The sequence below is a fragment of the Poromitra crassiceps genome (assembly GCF_964638095.1).
Source record: "Poromitra crassiceps genome assembly, chromosome: 14".
NCBI lineage: Eukaryota > Metazoa > Chordata > Actinopteri > Beryciformes > Melamphaidae > Poromitra > Poromitra crassiceps.
This window is the reverse complement of record NC_139633.1, coordinates 27,987,715-28,003,148: the sequence shown is the minus strand read 5'-3', so window position 1 is coordinate 28,003,148 and position 15,434 is coordinate 27,987,715. Positions and strand designations below refer to the sequence as shown.

The following is a 15,434-nucleotide window of genomic DNA, read 5'->3' as shown; positions in this document are numbered from 1 at the left end:
CGTTGCTGGAGAGCCACAACAAGCACCCTATTATAGTAGTATTGTAATAGCTTGCGTGACATCACTTGTGACATCATCATCGGAGTGCTCAAGTGACATCACTGGTGACATCACAAATTTTCTATACATAAGTGATTATCATCGTGATTTATGGCAGACACTGATGATGTCATAGACATTTTGACACAACGTTCACACTCACCAAAGATGTCATTCGAGCAATTGTGATGTCATCGATGACAATCTCATCAGTGATGTCAATTTAGCAATTGTGATGTCAACGGTGATGATGTCATCAGTTTTTATGTAATCAGTGATGTCACTTGAGCCATTATGATGTAAATTTAATTTAATTTTCATTTATTTATTTGCCGACCAATGCACAACACCAACACCCCAACCCTCAATTTACACACTACACTCCATGGCTGGAAAGGAGCCAGAAGAAGACAACTTATTTTAACTGCCCCTTACTCAAAACAAATTAAAAATGATACATGTTCTGCCAAGTTCTATAACGATAATCATTTCAATAACAAGAGACAACATGAAACATGACAACAATGAAACAAATACCTTAGACCAGTAGTTCCCAACCTTGTGGTCGCGACACTTATACTGTAGGTAGGTCACATCGAGACAGAACTCAGTGAGTGATGTCGAATCAGTGATGACGGCACCTGTGACATCACTCGAGCAATTACAAAGAAAGGTTGGGAGCCCCTGCCACACATAATAATTCACCCGACAACTTCATATTGTCTAATTATTCTTATTCTAATTATTATTCCTTAAACATTTTCTTGTGAAGTGAAAAATACTTAAACAACCATTGAAATTAGGGGTGACCTAACAGTCGCGGGCCAAACAATATTAAGCGCGGCAGTTTTCCCGGCAAAGAAAATTGGACCAGAAAACCCTTGTGCCATCAAAAATGTAATTTCTACCTAAATAAATATATGACACATAGTTTATTGATGTGCTCACCTATTACAATGGGTATTTCTGTATGTTTTCAAATTTTCTTTTCCTGTGCAAACAGAGATACTTTAACATAACATTAGTATTAAACATTCATTCAGTATTAAAAATGTTTAAAAAATAAATAGACCAGGTCAGGGTACCCAAGTATAACCCATTTTCAATGGTTTTAAATTGAAAAAACAAAATAAGGGAATCAGTTTTTTTGTTTTTGTTTTTCCGTTTCTGTTTTCCGTTTTAAACTTTAAAACAGAAAAACGTTTTTAGCATTTTTTTTGTTTTTTTTGTGCTAAATTCATGGCGGGCCACTTAAAAACGGGCAGCGGGCCGCAGTTGGCCCGCGGGTCGTAGTTTGGCCACCCCTGATTTCAATCCTTTAGTAGAGAATTCCAGTTTGATACGAATAACTTTGACACATGGTCTCATCCAATGAACTAAAAACTAAAATTCAGACACTCTCAACATACACTCCATCTATGGGCAATAACACATTTTCATATTTTTTCTATTTCTAAAAACCATAAAGTTAGTTTTAAATGGTGATGAGGTCATCAGTGATGTCACTTGTGCAATTGTGATGTCATTGGTGAAGATGTCATCAGTGATGTGACTCAAGCAATCGTGATGTCATCCGTCATCAGTGATGATATGACATCACAAGGGTGATGGTGGAGGGTGGGACTGTGTTCCTCCTGTAAACCACAATGATCTCCACTGTCTTGATCAGAATCACTTTTATTGCCACATTATGCAAGATTACATATGAGGAATTTGTCTTAGTGTAGGTATGCAATGTAGCGGTCAATATTCAGAGATAAAGAAGGAAATTTCAAAAATATCTGACAAAATCACAACATTGCAAGTGCAGTCCTCTATATACATATACATGAATTGGAGTGATAAGTAGGCATTTACAGTCCAAGTTTAATAAGTATTAAATAAGAATTTACAGGATATTTAACATGAGTAATCTAATGGAATCTAAAGTTTGGTAGGAGTATCAGCTATAATAATACTTTAATGTAACAAGTGTAGTCCAGCTGCTGTTGCTGTAAAGTGATGTTTGAAGGGAAGTCATGTCAGTGGGAGTGATTCAACTGTGTTCAGGGGGTTGTGGGGGGGGGGGGGGGGGCTTGGTAGGGTCCTTGGTAGAGGGGGCTTTCATGCCTTGTTGATGTTGCTGATGGCAGTTGGGAAGAAGCTGTTCTTGTGGCGAGACTGAGGTCTCTTGCAGAGGGGGAGAATTTAGAAGAGTTTGTGTCCGGGGTGGGAGGGGTCAGCTATGATTTTACGAGACCGCTTCAGCATCCTGGCAGTGTGCAGGTCCTGAAGGGTTGGCAGGTTGCATCCGATCACCTTCTCAGCACAGCGGATGCTGTGCGGCAGTCTGTTGATGTCCTTGAGAGTGGCAGCAGCATGCGTACCAGGCGGTGATGGAGGAGGTAAAGATGGATTCAACGATGGAGGTGTACAAGTGCACCATCGTTGCCTTTTGGCACCTTTCATTTCTTCAGCTGCCGCACGAAGTACATCCTCGTGCCTTCTTGGTGAAGAAGCTCTGATGTTCAGCTCCCATTTCAGCTCCTGGCTGATGATGGTTCCCAGGAAGCAGCAGGACTCCAGTGTTGACTGGGGAGTCAACTAGGGTGATGGGGGAAGGTGGGGCTGTGTTCCTCCTGTAATCCACAATCATCTCCACTGTCTTTTGAGCATTTAGCACCAGGTTGTTTTGACTGCACCAAGTCGCCAGATGGTCGACCTCCTGCCTGTATTCAGACTAGTATCCATCTGAGATGAGCCCTATGAGGGTGATGTCATCCGTGAACTTCAGGAGCTGACAGACTGGTGACTGGAGGTGCAGCTGTTGGTGTACAGGGAGAAGTATGGAGAGAGGACGCTGCCCTGGGCAGCTCCGGTGCTGATGGTCCGGGGGGCGGTGACATGCTTCCTCCGTCTTACGTGCTGCTTCCCGTTTGTTAGGAAGTCTGTGGACCATCTGCAGATGGGTTTGGGCATACCTAGCTGGGAGAGCTTCTCCTGCAGCAAGAGGCCAGGATGGTGTTGAAGGCCAAGCTAAAGTCCACAAACAGACCCCTGGCATAGGTTCTTGTGGTGTCCAGGGGCGGAAGAATGTAGTGGAGGGCCATGTTTATTGCATCACCTACAGTACAAACCTGCGATGCGCTTGTCATGCTTGACACGCTAAGTGCATGAGTTTGGTCATACACAAAAAAAGTCGTCTCCACGCTAGAAATGAGTGCGCGTAGCCGTTACAGTAGCTCTGCCTCTCAGCTTCCTCCTTCCACTGGTTATGGAGCCTTTAAAACACACCAATGGATAGACAGTAGTTACCTTATCGGGCCATAACGACACATCTAAAGTGGCGGTGGGCACACAGACAACAAATACTGTCACCAAGTGTCTCATTGTAATGGAAAATAAGTCAGAACAGTCAAACACACTGTTGCTGCTGCCTACGTATAGTAGTGCCAAGGGCTGTGATGCTATGACATCGATATGGGTGGTAACTGTAAAAGAGAGGCATGGGGGGTTCATTGGGGGTGGTCCCTTTCCAGACTTCCTTTCTGAACAAGTGCCTACTGGGCCCCTCCACACCGCCCTGTTGAAGACATGCCTTCCTGTCCTCTGCCCCTACCCTACCTCACCAACCTCTTCAACTTCTCACTGTCCCACAGCATTGTCCCCACTGTCCCACGGCATTGTCTCCTCCGCTTTCAAAACTGCGACTGTCGCTCCAATCCTCAAGAAACCCGATATCGATCGCTCCTGCCTCAACAACTACCGGCCAATCTCCAACCTCCCCATCCTCTCAAAAACTCTGGAGCGCCTCACACAAGGTGTTCCCCAAGGTTCTGTACTTGGTCCACAATCCTGTTAATTTACATCCTCCCTCTCGGTCAGATCGTCCACCATTTCAACCTAGACTTCCACTGCTACGCCGATGACACCGATATACCTCAGCAGCACACCCCCCCCCCCCCTCCACAACCTACCCCTCTCTCACATCAACTCCTGCCTCTCCGCTATAAAAGTCTGGATGCAACAAAACTTACAACTCAATAAAGAAAAAAACAAACTCCTCATCGGCTCCAAATCCACCTCTGCAAAATCAACGATGGCACCACGGTCTCCCCGTCCTCCCAGGCACACCACCTCTGCGTGATCCTCGACCCCACCCTTTCCCTTGAGCCCCACATCCGTCAAACCGTCAAATCCTCTTTTTTCCATCTCTGCAATATTGCCAAGATCCGGTCCTCTCCCGCACACCCTGCCGCTGAAACACTCTCCTCCACAGCATCGACGCCAGCCTCATCAATAGACACCAAGTGGTCCAGAACGCAGACTTCTCACACACCAAATTGTGGTACCACATCACCCGTTCTAAAAGAACTCCACTGGCTTCCCATCCGATAGTGGATCAAGTTAAAAATCCTGGTCATCATCACTTACAAAAGACCTTGAACAACGGTGTTACCTTGCAGAACTCCTCTCCCCCACCAACCCTCCCGGTCCCTCATATATATCCACCCACAGCTGGTCTCTCCACCCCCAAGTCCAACCTCTGCAGTTTTGGGGACAGAGGCTTCTATCAGGTAGCTCCCAGGCTCTGGAGCTCCCTCCCTCAAGAAATCAGAAACTCAAAATCCCTTATATTAGTTTTCCAGTCCCACGTCAAGACCCATCTCCACCGCCTTCTCTTATTCCCCCCCTCCGGCCATCCATCCTCGTCCCGTTGTCTGTTTCACTAACGTTGCCCCCCGTAGCGTTTAGTGTCATCTTCATCCGCTATTTGTTCACAAGTTCCATTTATTTATTACTCCTTGGAGTGCATGTAAAGCATCAGGTCAGCGACACGGTGGCTGTAGCCAAACTCATTGTCGTACCAGGAAATGAGCTTGACGAAGTTGTCGTTGAGGGAGATGCCAGCGCCAGCGTCAAAGATGGAGGAGTGGGTGTCGCCAATGAAGTCTGAAGACACCACCTGGTCCTCAGTGTAACCCAGCACACCTTTCATGGGGCCGTGTGCAGACTTCTTTACGGCTTCCTTGATCTCATCGTAGGACGCAGGCCGGGACAGACGGCACGTCAGGTCCACCACTGACACATCGGCTACTGGCACCCTGAACGCCATGCCTGTCAGTTTGCCGTTGAGGTCGGGGATGACCTTGCCCACGGCCTTGGCAGCACCAGTGGAGGCTGGGATGATGTTCTGGTGAGCACCGCGGCCGTCGCGCCAGGCCTTGGCACTGGGACCATCCACTGTCTTCTGCGTGGCTGTGTACGCATGGATCGTAGTCATAAGAGCCTCTTCAATGCCGAAGTTGTCATGGATGACTTTGGCCAGGGGGGCCAGGCAGTTGGTGGTGCAGGAGGCATTGCTGACGATGGTCATGGACGGGTCGTATTTATCCTCGTTCACTCCCATGACAAACATTGGTGCGTCGGGTGAGGGGGCGGAGACAACCACACGCTTAGCTCCACCCTGGATGTGAGCGGAGGCCTTGTCCACAGTGAGGAAGACTCCAGTGGACTCAACAACGTACAGTGCACCAGCGTCGCCCCAGGGGATCTCTGTTGGGTTCATACACTGGAAGACAGAGGTGGCGTTGCCATCGATGACGAGCTTGCCATCCTTGAGGGCGACCTCGCCCTTGTAACGGCCGTGGGTGGAGTCATATTTAAACATGTAGACCATGTACTCCAGGTCAATGAAGGGGTCGTTGATGGCCACAACCTTGATGCCTTTCTGGAGGCAAGCCCTCAAGACCAGGCGGCCAATACGACCAAAACCGTTGATTCCAACACAGAGATTTGACATCGTTGCTGGAGAGCCACAACAAGCACCCTATTATAGTAGTATTGTAATAGCTCGAGTGACATCACTTGTGACATCATCATCGGAGTGCTCGAGTGACATCACTGGTGGCATCACCAATTTTGATGTCATAGACATTGTGACATCATCAGTGATTAACGTTGACACTCAAGCAATTGTGATGTCACTCGAACAATTGTGATGTCATCGATCCATGTGTCAGGGGAGGTCAAACTTTTTTTGTTTGTGGGCCACTTACACAAAAATAATGAAACAAACAATATGTAAGCGTGGCATTTTTCAACCTGTTTAGACTGGGAAAATTTGACCAGAAAACCCCTGTTCCATCAAAAATTAATTTTCTACCTAAAGAAATATATGACACATAGTCGTTTATTGATGTACTCACCTATTACAATGGGTATTTCTGTATCTTTTCCATTTTTCTGTTCAATTTCTGCGCCAACATTTTAAGACAGATAATTTCACCAAAATTCAGTATTAAGAATGTGCAGTTGGCCCGCAGACCATAGTTTGGCCACCCATGAAGAAATGGTGATAAGGTCATCAAGGATGTCACATGTGCAGTTGTGATGTCATTGGTGAAGATGTCATCAGTGAGGGATGTCATCAGTGATGTAATCAGTGAAGATGTCATCATTGATGTCACTCGGGCAATTGTGATGTCATCTGTCATCAGTGATGATATATTTAAGATATAGCTCATGACAGGCCATGGTATGTGCTCATTATACCACGGCCAGGGTCGTGCTTCGCCTAGATGCCTTGGAACAGTGATCGGTCGGTGATTGATCACATCACTGATGACATCATTGTCACAAAAAACTTACGCGCAGAGCAATTATGTCATCGGTGATGTCACTCAGGAAATTATCATTGGTGATGATGTCATCGGCGCCTAGAGGCTTGACAGCGTTGAAGCCACGGACTCCGCAGCACGTTTTGTGACGCCGTGGTGTGTGAGACACATTTGAATTGTAAATGTTTAACACCGAGTCGAGGTTCGGTGAACCTCCACACTGTCAATCAAACAGTGTGGGCAGACATTGTGACATCATCAGTGATGTCATGTCACTCTGAATGAACCTGTAATGAAATAACATTGATTTATCGTTTATTTTGCTGAGGAACCCCACATTCCACTACATTTTCAGATACAGATACCGTGCGGAGGTCCTCCCCTCAGTCCCACACCTAAAAACAATACGAAACCCTGTTGAATCAGTGTGTGTGTGTGTGTGTGTGTGTGTGTGTGTGTGTGTGTGTGTGTGCGCGCGCTTTGGGAAAAAACAACAGTAACGTTACATCCTGTGACATCTGCTTCTCTGGAGAAAGGGAGCTCGTAATTGTTTCCTGAAAACCCCCGTGGCCTCCCCTCCACTGGGGCTCGGGAGCGGGTGGGTGGATACAGCGGTGACACAACCTAAACTCATATATATAGAGAGGAAGGAAAAAGAAAAACATTCAACCCACAGGAACTTTCTCTCCAGAATGCGCGGGGGAGGGAGGAAGAGACGGAACACTTGGGAGAAAAGTGTGCGTTAAGTGTTTGTGCATGACGAGTGTTTGTTAGAGGGCTCAGACGTGTGTGTGAGACAGAGTTGGTGGAGGAACAGGACCCTGCTCTGAATTTGACCCATATGAAGGTTGATGGTAACCAGAACCCAGTGACTGTGTAACAGCATCCTCTGGAAAAGGAGGGTGGTGGGAGCTTGCTTTGCCAAAGTTGTGGGGAAAGACATGGCGCGCATGGCTCTGAAAGGTTTTGCAGCCAGGGTGTATAATCGTCACTGATGATGCAATGTTAAATAGTTGGACCGAGATGCAATTCGCCCCATTCTAGGCAGCCTGTATCTGGGTCATTGGGACAGAGATAGAATTCATTGAGGACCAAAATGTCCGTCTGCCCAGGAAACAGGAGCCACAGCAGAGGGAGGAGCAGGAAATGACATCAAGGCGAGATAAGGAGGACGTTTGACTTGATTTGACCTTTTTAGCAGTAGACAAAGTAGCAGAAGCAGTAGTCATACAGTAGCAGCAGTGGTAGTGTAGTAGAAGTATTTTAGTGGTAGTATTATTTGGCACAGAAGAGTGGCAGGAATGGACTATTGGCATCAAGGCATCCCAAGATGAGATGAGATGATATTAATGTTCCATGTGGGAAACTGTTGTCATTGTAATAGTGAATAAAACTCTCGTAATGGACAAGCCCGTCTTTTATTGTCACACGAACACCACAATACATGCATGCGGCCACAACACACTCATGCTGACGGTGGCCGGTGAAAAGTGTCCTCTGCTTTTTAACCCATCCAGGCATGTCCTTTCCTCAGAGGGGCAGGCCAGGAGCAGTGGTCGCTTTCTCGTACAGCGCCCAGGGACCAACTTCGGATGTTGTCGTCACTGGTCGGATGACGATGACGATCTGATCTTCTGCATGTTTTTAGTGGGGGGGTTATATACGGAGGAACCCCCTGGGGGAGCACGGGGAGAACATGCAAACTCCACACAGAGAGAAAGGCCCTTACGACGAGATACCCCACCTGGGCAGTGGGCACTGAGGATATGGGGGGGAACACAACCACAGCGCCCACAGTGTCCCAGGCGAGAATCGAACTCAGGACCTTCTAACTGTGAGGCGACAGCGCTACCGACTGCGCCACAGTACCCCCCACTAGTAAGAGGAGAATAGTAAGAGGATACAGCAAATGTGTTGGGTGGGTGGGCTAACACATGTTCATTATAGCCTTATAGCCATTAGAAGGGCACGAATAAGGGGTCCACGCACATCCCCCTTTTTTTCCTAGTCTGGATTTTTTTTTTTTTGGGGCATAGTGGGTTAGGTGACATAATAACATAGTGGGTTAGGTGACATCATTTAATTCACGCTGCAGCAGCGAGATACTAAATTACAGCAACAACACTATAGCCCAGGGATACTCAACTTGCTTTGCCCAGGGGCCACTTTCGTGAAATGATAGAAGGCCACAGGGGCCAGTTAATAAACAAACTATACATTTTTCTGTAGCGGATTGTAGGTTTTTGGGGTGTCAGCTGGAGTTTAGTTTTACCAAGTACAATTTGGGAGAAAATGGGGGGGAAATCAGAAAGAAAGTAGCCACAAGAATGGCCTGATAACAAAAACTCTCTCTCTCATTCACAAAAACTGCCCCACTGTGCAAATAATTGTGGGTACAAGTTCCGGTTTAACGTGACTTATTGTTGCAGCTTGCCATTTCCTTTGTCATACTCTGGCTGCAGACCCGAATTATAAACCGGAAACTGGAGTACGTTATAAAAGTTATAAATATAGTCACGTTATAAACAACTAACCAACGCTGGGGGTCCGTATGGAAACAGTGTTACTCGAAATGGTTAAAAGTTAAATCAATTTGGTCATTTAGTGTCGTTTTACTGCCATGTAACATAGCTAGCCGCTAACATTAGCCACAGTAGGCTGCGCACTGCATTCTTAAAGGGATATTTATCGACGAGATTTTTGCCAAGCTGGACCTGATTAGTGATTTGCTCCGTTCGCCCAGACAGGTGTCAAGCTGTCAGCAACAAGGCTGGGAGGATCACACCGGAAGAAAAACGCATAGGCATCATGGCCGCTAGAAATAAGGTGGATAGGGATACACTACATGTGTTCAACTACACATATCCAGAATTTGATACAGAACAATTTGGTAAGCACAGACTGGTTTTCAAATGTGACCTGTATGCAGATAACTTATCCGGATACAGGTCGCATTTCAAAACTAGGTGTAAACGGGGTGTCAGAGACAGGCAATATGCAGTTAGAAAGGAAAGCTAAAGGAAACGTGGTCTTAAGAGGTTTATGTGGGCTACTTGTTGCTGGTGGTGGGCTACTGATGTGGTGCTCGTCTCGCTCTCCATGGGTTCAAGTTGGCTCATTGGTCCTCACTGACAGTTCATTAGACTGACGTTTGTTTTAATAATCACTGAAAAGGCCACTGAGAGACTAAACACTATGGAGCTAGAATGTACAAGTCACACTGAGTTCAATGGTGAAGCTGCTGCAGTGCTCTCTATGGGTTGAAACTTTAAACCTTGTCAAGTCATGTTTATTTATATAGGCTAGCTAGCCCTTTATCACAAGCATGTCTCATAGGGTTAGGGCTCATAGGGCTTAGCATACCACCATACAGTACATATTAATGTCATATTAATTTAGAGTTTTCAGTTTTCAACCTGCATTTCCACCTGTGACATTACTCATCAAAGTATTAGCACCTTATGGCTTTGTGTGCTAAGCAGAGATGGGAAAAGTACACACATTCTTTACTTAAGTAGAAGTACAGTTAATTGTGTAAAAAAATACTAGAAGTACTGATTCAACTTATTTACTCAAGTAAAAGTAAAAAATGACAGGCTCTGAAATGTAATCAAGTATAAAAGTAAAACGTATTTCTACCGGCTGTTTCTGCAAAGCTAACTGAACTTCACGACATATTAAGATAACTAGAATTTTTGCGCGCTCAATTCTATTGTGAGGACTCTGGAGACGATATAAATGGTAAATGGCCTGCATTTATATAGCGCTTTTATCCAAAGCGCTTTACAGTCAGTAGGTACATTCACCCATTCATACACCGATGGCGGCAGGTTACCACGCAGGGTGCTGGCACACCAACGGGAGCAATTTGGGGTTCAGTGTCTTGCCCAAGGACACTTCGACACGCAGACTGGAGGAGCCGGGAATTGAACCACCGACCTCTTTTATCCAAAGCGATTAGTGGACGACCCGCTCTACCTCCTGAGCTACAGCCGACGATGAACCGAACACACGGACACACAGCTCTCCAATTATAGCAGTAGGATTGGATGCAGGTGGTGTATGCTGATGGTATTTAATCTCTGGTCCTGGATTTGTTTGAAACAGTCACTGAAGAACTAAATCTAGGGAATGAAATTCAATAAACTGACAGTCCTTCAAGTCAGTTTTGGTGGAGCACAAAGTCCTTCATCACTTGTGTTAGTGGGAGGGAGTGGACTTGGTTCAGGCGATGTGTGCCCAGCGCTTGGCAAATCCGGATCCGACACACATGGGGCAGACTGCTAGGACACCTCTTGGCCTCCAGAAAGACCCTGAGCGCCTCGGCATCTGCCCTCTCCTCCAGCTGTGCGTGCTCCTGGGTCACCAGGGCCGGGTCGGCGCCATGGTCCAGGAGCACCTGGACAAAGGCTGCCTGGCACCTGTTATGCAGCACCTTATCCAGCAGGCGAGAAGCCACGTCACGGGTCAGAACGCCATCGGCCTGGAGCAGCAGGCGGAAGCAGTCCAGGTGTTTGCGTTTAGCGTTGATGTAGAGAGGAGACCTCTCGAGATCGCTGTCTATGTCAACAGCAGCACGGAACCTGATGAGTTCCTGCAGTATCTCCAGCCTTCCCAGCTTGGCAGCATAGTAGACCATGGTGTTGGGGTCGGCACTGGCTTCCAGGGGGATCCGGACGCAGTCCAGGTGACCGCTTAACAAGGCAGAGTAGAGAGGCATGATACCTGGGCTCCGTAGAACTCTAGAAGTAATGGTTTGCGCAATTTTAGTGACATTTTAAAGTTTAAAACATTGGCAATGTCAGACAACTGGACTCACAAAGGTGGCCATCAAGAGGCTCTGTCAACCCAAGATTGACCTATCCACAATTATGTAATAATCCATCGCAAAAATGTGTGAAAATGCTTGCATTCAAGCTGTATTACAAAATGTGGGTGTTATTACAAAATGAAGTGAAAATGTATTACATTTTGTCATGTTATTACATAGCCTAATGCAGTGTTATTACATAATGCATTGTTACAGAATATTAAAAAAAAGTGGTTGGTGGGCTGGCTGGCCTTTTTACGTTTAGGTCAGATAAGCTGAAGACGCAGGCCAAGTTACCATGGTGATCAAGCCCACTATGAAACGAGCCACCTTTGTGAGATGAAAAGGACTGGTCTTCAGGAAGCACCTGCATGGCTTAATAAACCTCAACAAATGATGAGCAAATGAAAAGTAAAAGTGTTGGGGGGGGGATAAGAGAAAAAATATATATTCTGGTCAAGAGTTAACCTGAACTAAAAGTACCACACACTGGGGCATTTCCCCTATCTCGCAGTGACATCATCAGCTCTGGATTCCAGCTGCTTTCAGAGGCACCAAAGTCCTCCGTGAGGCTCTGATGTCACGGTGACATCATCAGCTCTGGATTCCAGCTGCTTTCAGAGGCACCAAAGTCCTCCGTGAGGCTTTGATGTCACGGTGACATCATCAGCTCTGGATTCCAGCTGCTTTCAGAGGCACCAAAGTCCTCCGTGAGGCTCTGATGTCACGGTGACATCATCAGCGCTGGATTCCAGCTGCTTTCAGAGGCACCAAAGTCCTCCGTGAGGCTTTGATGTCACGGTGACATCATCAGCGCTGGATTCCAGCTGCTTTCAGAGGCACCAAAGTCCTCCGTGAGGCTCTGATGTCACAGTGACATCATCAGCGCTGGATTCCAGCTGCTTTCAGAGGCACCAAAGTCCTCCGTGAGGCTCTGATGTCACGGCCGCAAATCAAATCTATTGAGTGGGAAGTAACAGCATTTGTGAAATTGACAGTACCATTACAAGATGGAGTTTGGTGACTAATCTTGTGACCGTGTGACATAATGTGGAGATGAATGATGTCATAGACCTCCGAAAGAGACATTATTTCTCGTCGTTCTTATTGCATGACTGGTGTTTCAGGCTGGAAATCTGGACTTGATAATGCATCACATCCTGATTATAGTATGCGTGTGCTCATACAGCTTGGTATGCAGACACTTGTGCTGCAGTGGGAATAGACTAATACAGTAATTCTCAAACTACGCTAATCTAATCCACATTAAAGCCACAGATCCCCATTTGATGAGATTTTGTCTCAGACCCAAATCTAAGAATATTTTGTATTGTTAGTGTAGCAAAGCCAAGGCTTTGCAGTGGAGTCAGGCAGAGAGATAATCTCGGTTTTGTAATTTGTAACAATCCGTGTGCCCCTTACCAGTGTTGGGCAAATTACTTTCAAAATGTAATATACTACATATTACTAGTTACTTTCATTTGAAAGTACTAAGTTACTTTACAATATTATTGTCTGTGTAGTAGGGTAACTCATTACTTAGAACACTACTTTTGTATTACTTTCACCAAAATAACAACTGCAGTAGCAGAATGACATTGACGCCACGAAAGATAATTTATACCATCTTCAAGTCAGTGTAAACCGTCCAACATTCTAAATGTGATATTTAGGGGTTCAAGCCCTGAAGGGGCTGAAACCCTATTGTTTTTGTGCCGGTTTATTATTATTATTATTCCCGTTCTTGTTCATCTGCCCCAACGCAAATTCCCGTGAGTTGGTAAATGGTAGAGACCTAAAACCTGGCCCAATGACAGATATTGTTGGCTGGTAGGTGCTCAAAAAAGATTTTTCGAATCGGCCTGAAGGTGGCGCTATAATCGACGGTTTTACGTTAAAGGCCATAACTTCCACGCCGTTGGTCCGATTTTCAAACTTTTTTTTTCCAGATGTTCAGGTGGACCTGCTCTACAAATTTGCCATAAGGACCCTCAATGTCCGTCTGGAAAATTTTTGAGATATTTGGAAAAGTTTGGAAAACACATTTTTTGCATCTCCTCCTAGACCGTTTGACCGATTTGCACTAGAATCTCCAGGAAGCATCTTTGGAGCAAGCTCTACAACCGTGCTTTTTGCATTTTTGAAAATCTACTTTAGTTTCAGAGATATTGATCGTTAAAGTTGAGAGAGGGCGTGGCCTCACAGCTAAATTGTCATAAATTCATGACCGATTAAGGAATCTTCACGAAACTTGCAGGAGGTCTTCAGAGACCATCCCAGACCATGCGTGTCAAATTTGGTGCAATTCGACCAAAAGGGGGCGCTATAGCAGCATCCAGTACCTGTACCTTCTAAATTGTTTGATTTTGAAGGGCGGCAGGAAGTGCTGATTCATTGGAATTATGGCCAGCCTGACGTCTTGTATTGACACTTGACACTTCTGAGCTGATTTCAGAAAAGAAAGTGTCATTTGGCCTGTAGGGGGCGCTATTGTTTGCCTATGGGGCGCTACAGCAATGTATCTCCGCAACCGTAACTCGTAGAGACTCACGGATGGCGGCGTTGGACTCGGGGTGGAAAAGTAACTGAACGAGGCCTGGAATCACCATCGCACCTTCCGTTTCCCAGATAGAAGCAAAAATTATTGTGCTTGCTGACAAGCAAGGCACAATCTTAAAGTCCGACATACTTATTATTAGGGGTTCAAGCCCCGAAGGGGCTGAAACCCTATTGTTTTTGTGCCAGTTTATTAGGGGTTCAAGCCCTGAAGGGGCTGAAACCCTATTGTTTTTGTCTTGTATTAAGCGTCATGTGATACATGTGTTATTTATGTTTGTCCATTGATACCTGTAGCCTTTTATGAGATCAGCATCCCTTCAAAAGCTTTAAATAGCTTCCTGGGAGACCTGGCACACTCCCATTGTTAATCTGATGTTGGTGATGATTATGATGACGATGATAATGTATGGTGATGATAACGATGATGTTATGTGTGTGTGTGTGTGTGTGAATACATTTAATTTAATTGCAAGTGTAAACACAAATGGAACTTCTGATGGTCTACTTCCTGTAATTAGCCTACTCTCTTATCATGCTGGGCTGTCTTCTAGGCCTACATGAGGTGAATTGGGGGGAGAGAGAGAGAGAGAGATAGAGAGAATACACTAAAAAGATAGGCTATTGGTCACCTAACTGTAGGCCTACTGTAAATAGAGGTGTGTGTGTGTGTGTGGGGGGGGGGGGCAGACTTGAAGCTTTTATGAGAGCAAAGGCAGGCTCTGTGGTGGTGTAAGAGATAGTATTCCAGCTTTTGGGAGGCTATTTGTAAGTTGCCTAACCTATCTTCACGTCTAAATTACAATTTGTTCTTATTCATTTGGGTATTTTGGCAGTTTAGATGCTGGAGGGCCTAAGTGAACACACTATTATTATTATTATTATTATTATTATTATCAGCATCATCATCATCATCATCATCATCACCACCATATTGTTGGAATTTCTCCCATCAGATGTGGACTGCATGGATGATGGATGAGACAGCCGGACACAGCTGCAGTCAGGCTCACGACATTAAACTGTAAACATCAATATGACCGCGACCAGCTTGTCTCGCTGAGCTTTATGAATGAAACGGCCCGCACTGAAAAAGGCACTTCCTTATAACGCAGCACGCACGGCTACCGTCATACATTACGCTGCACGCAGCCACAGAGCTGCAGCACCTTACAGTAGCCTTCAAAAATAAAAGCATAGAGCGCTACAACATGTCAGTTTCAGTTTGATTTGACAGTGTTTGTGTCAACTTTTGTATCTGTTCTTGCAATTTTGTTGTTCATAAATTGATCCAATAATGTACGATTAGCCTATGTGATTAGAAGAAGAAGGAGTACGGTATGTGATTAGAAGTAGCCTACGTTTATTTTGAAAAGCAACGAGAGGAAGTCCTGCAAGTAATTTTTGGTAACTTACTTTCTTCCTGACTC

General features: G+C 45.5%; 1 pseudogene across 1 annotated transcript; it reads right to left on the bottom strand.

Annotated features, from left to right (window-relative positions):
• Window positions 1–4,816: 4,816 nt before the first annotated feature.
• Window positions 4,817–5,821, bottom strand: LOC310788968 (glyceraldehyde-3-phosphate dehydrogenase 2 pseudogene; annotated as a pseudogene). Its single transcript has one exon. The product of its transcript is annotated as a glyceraldehyde-3-phosphate dehydrogenase 2 pseudogene (transcript).
• Between the last annotated feature and the right edge of the window lie 9,613 nt (window positions 5,822–15,434).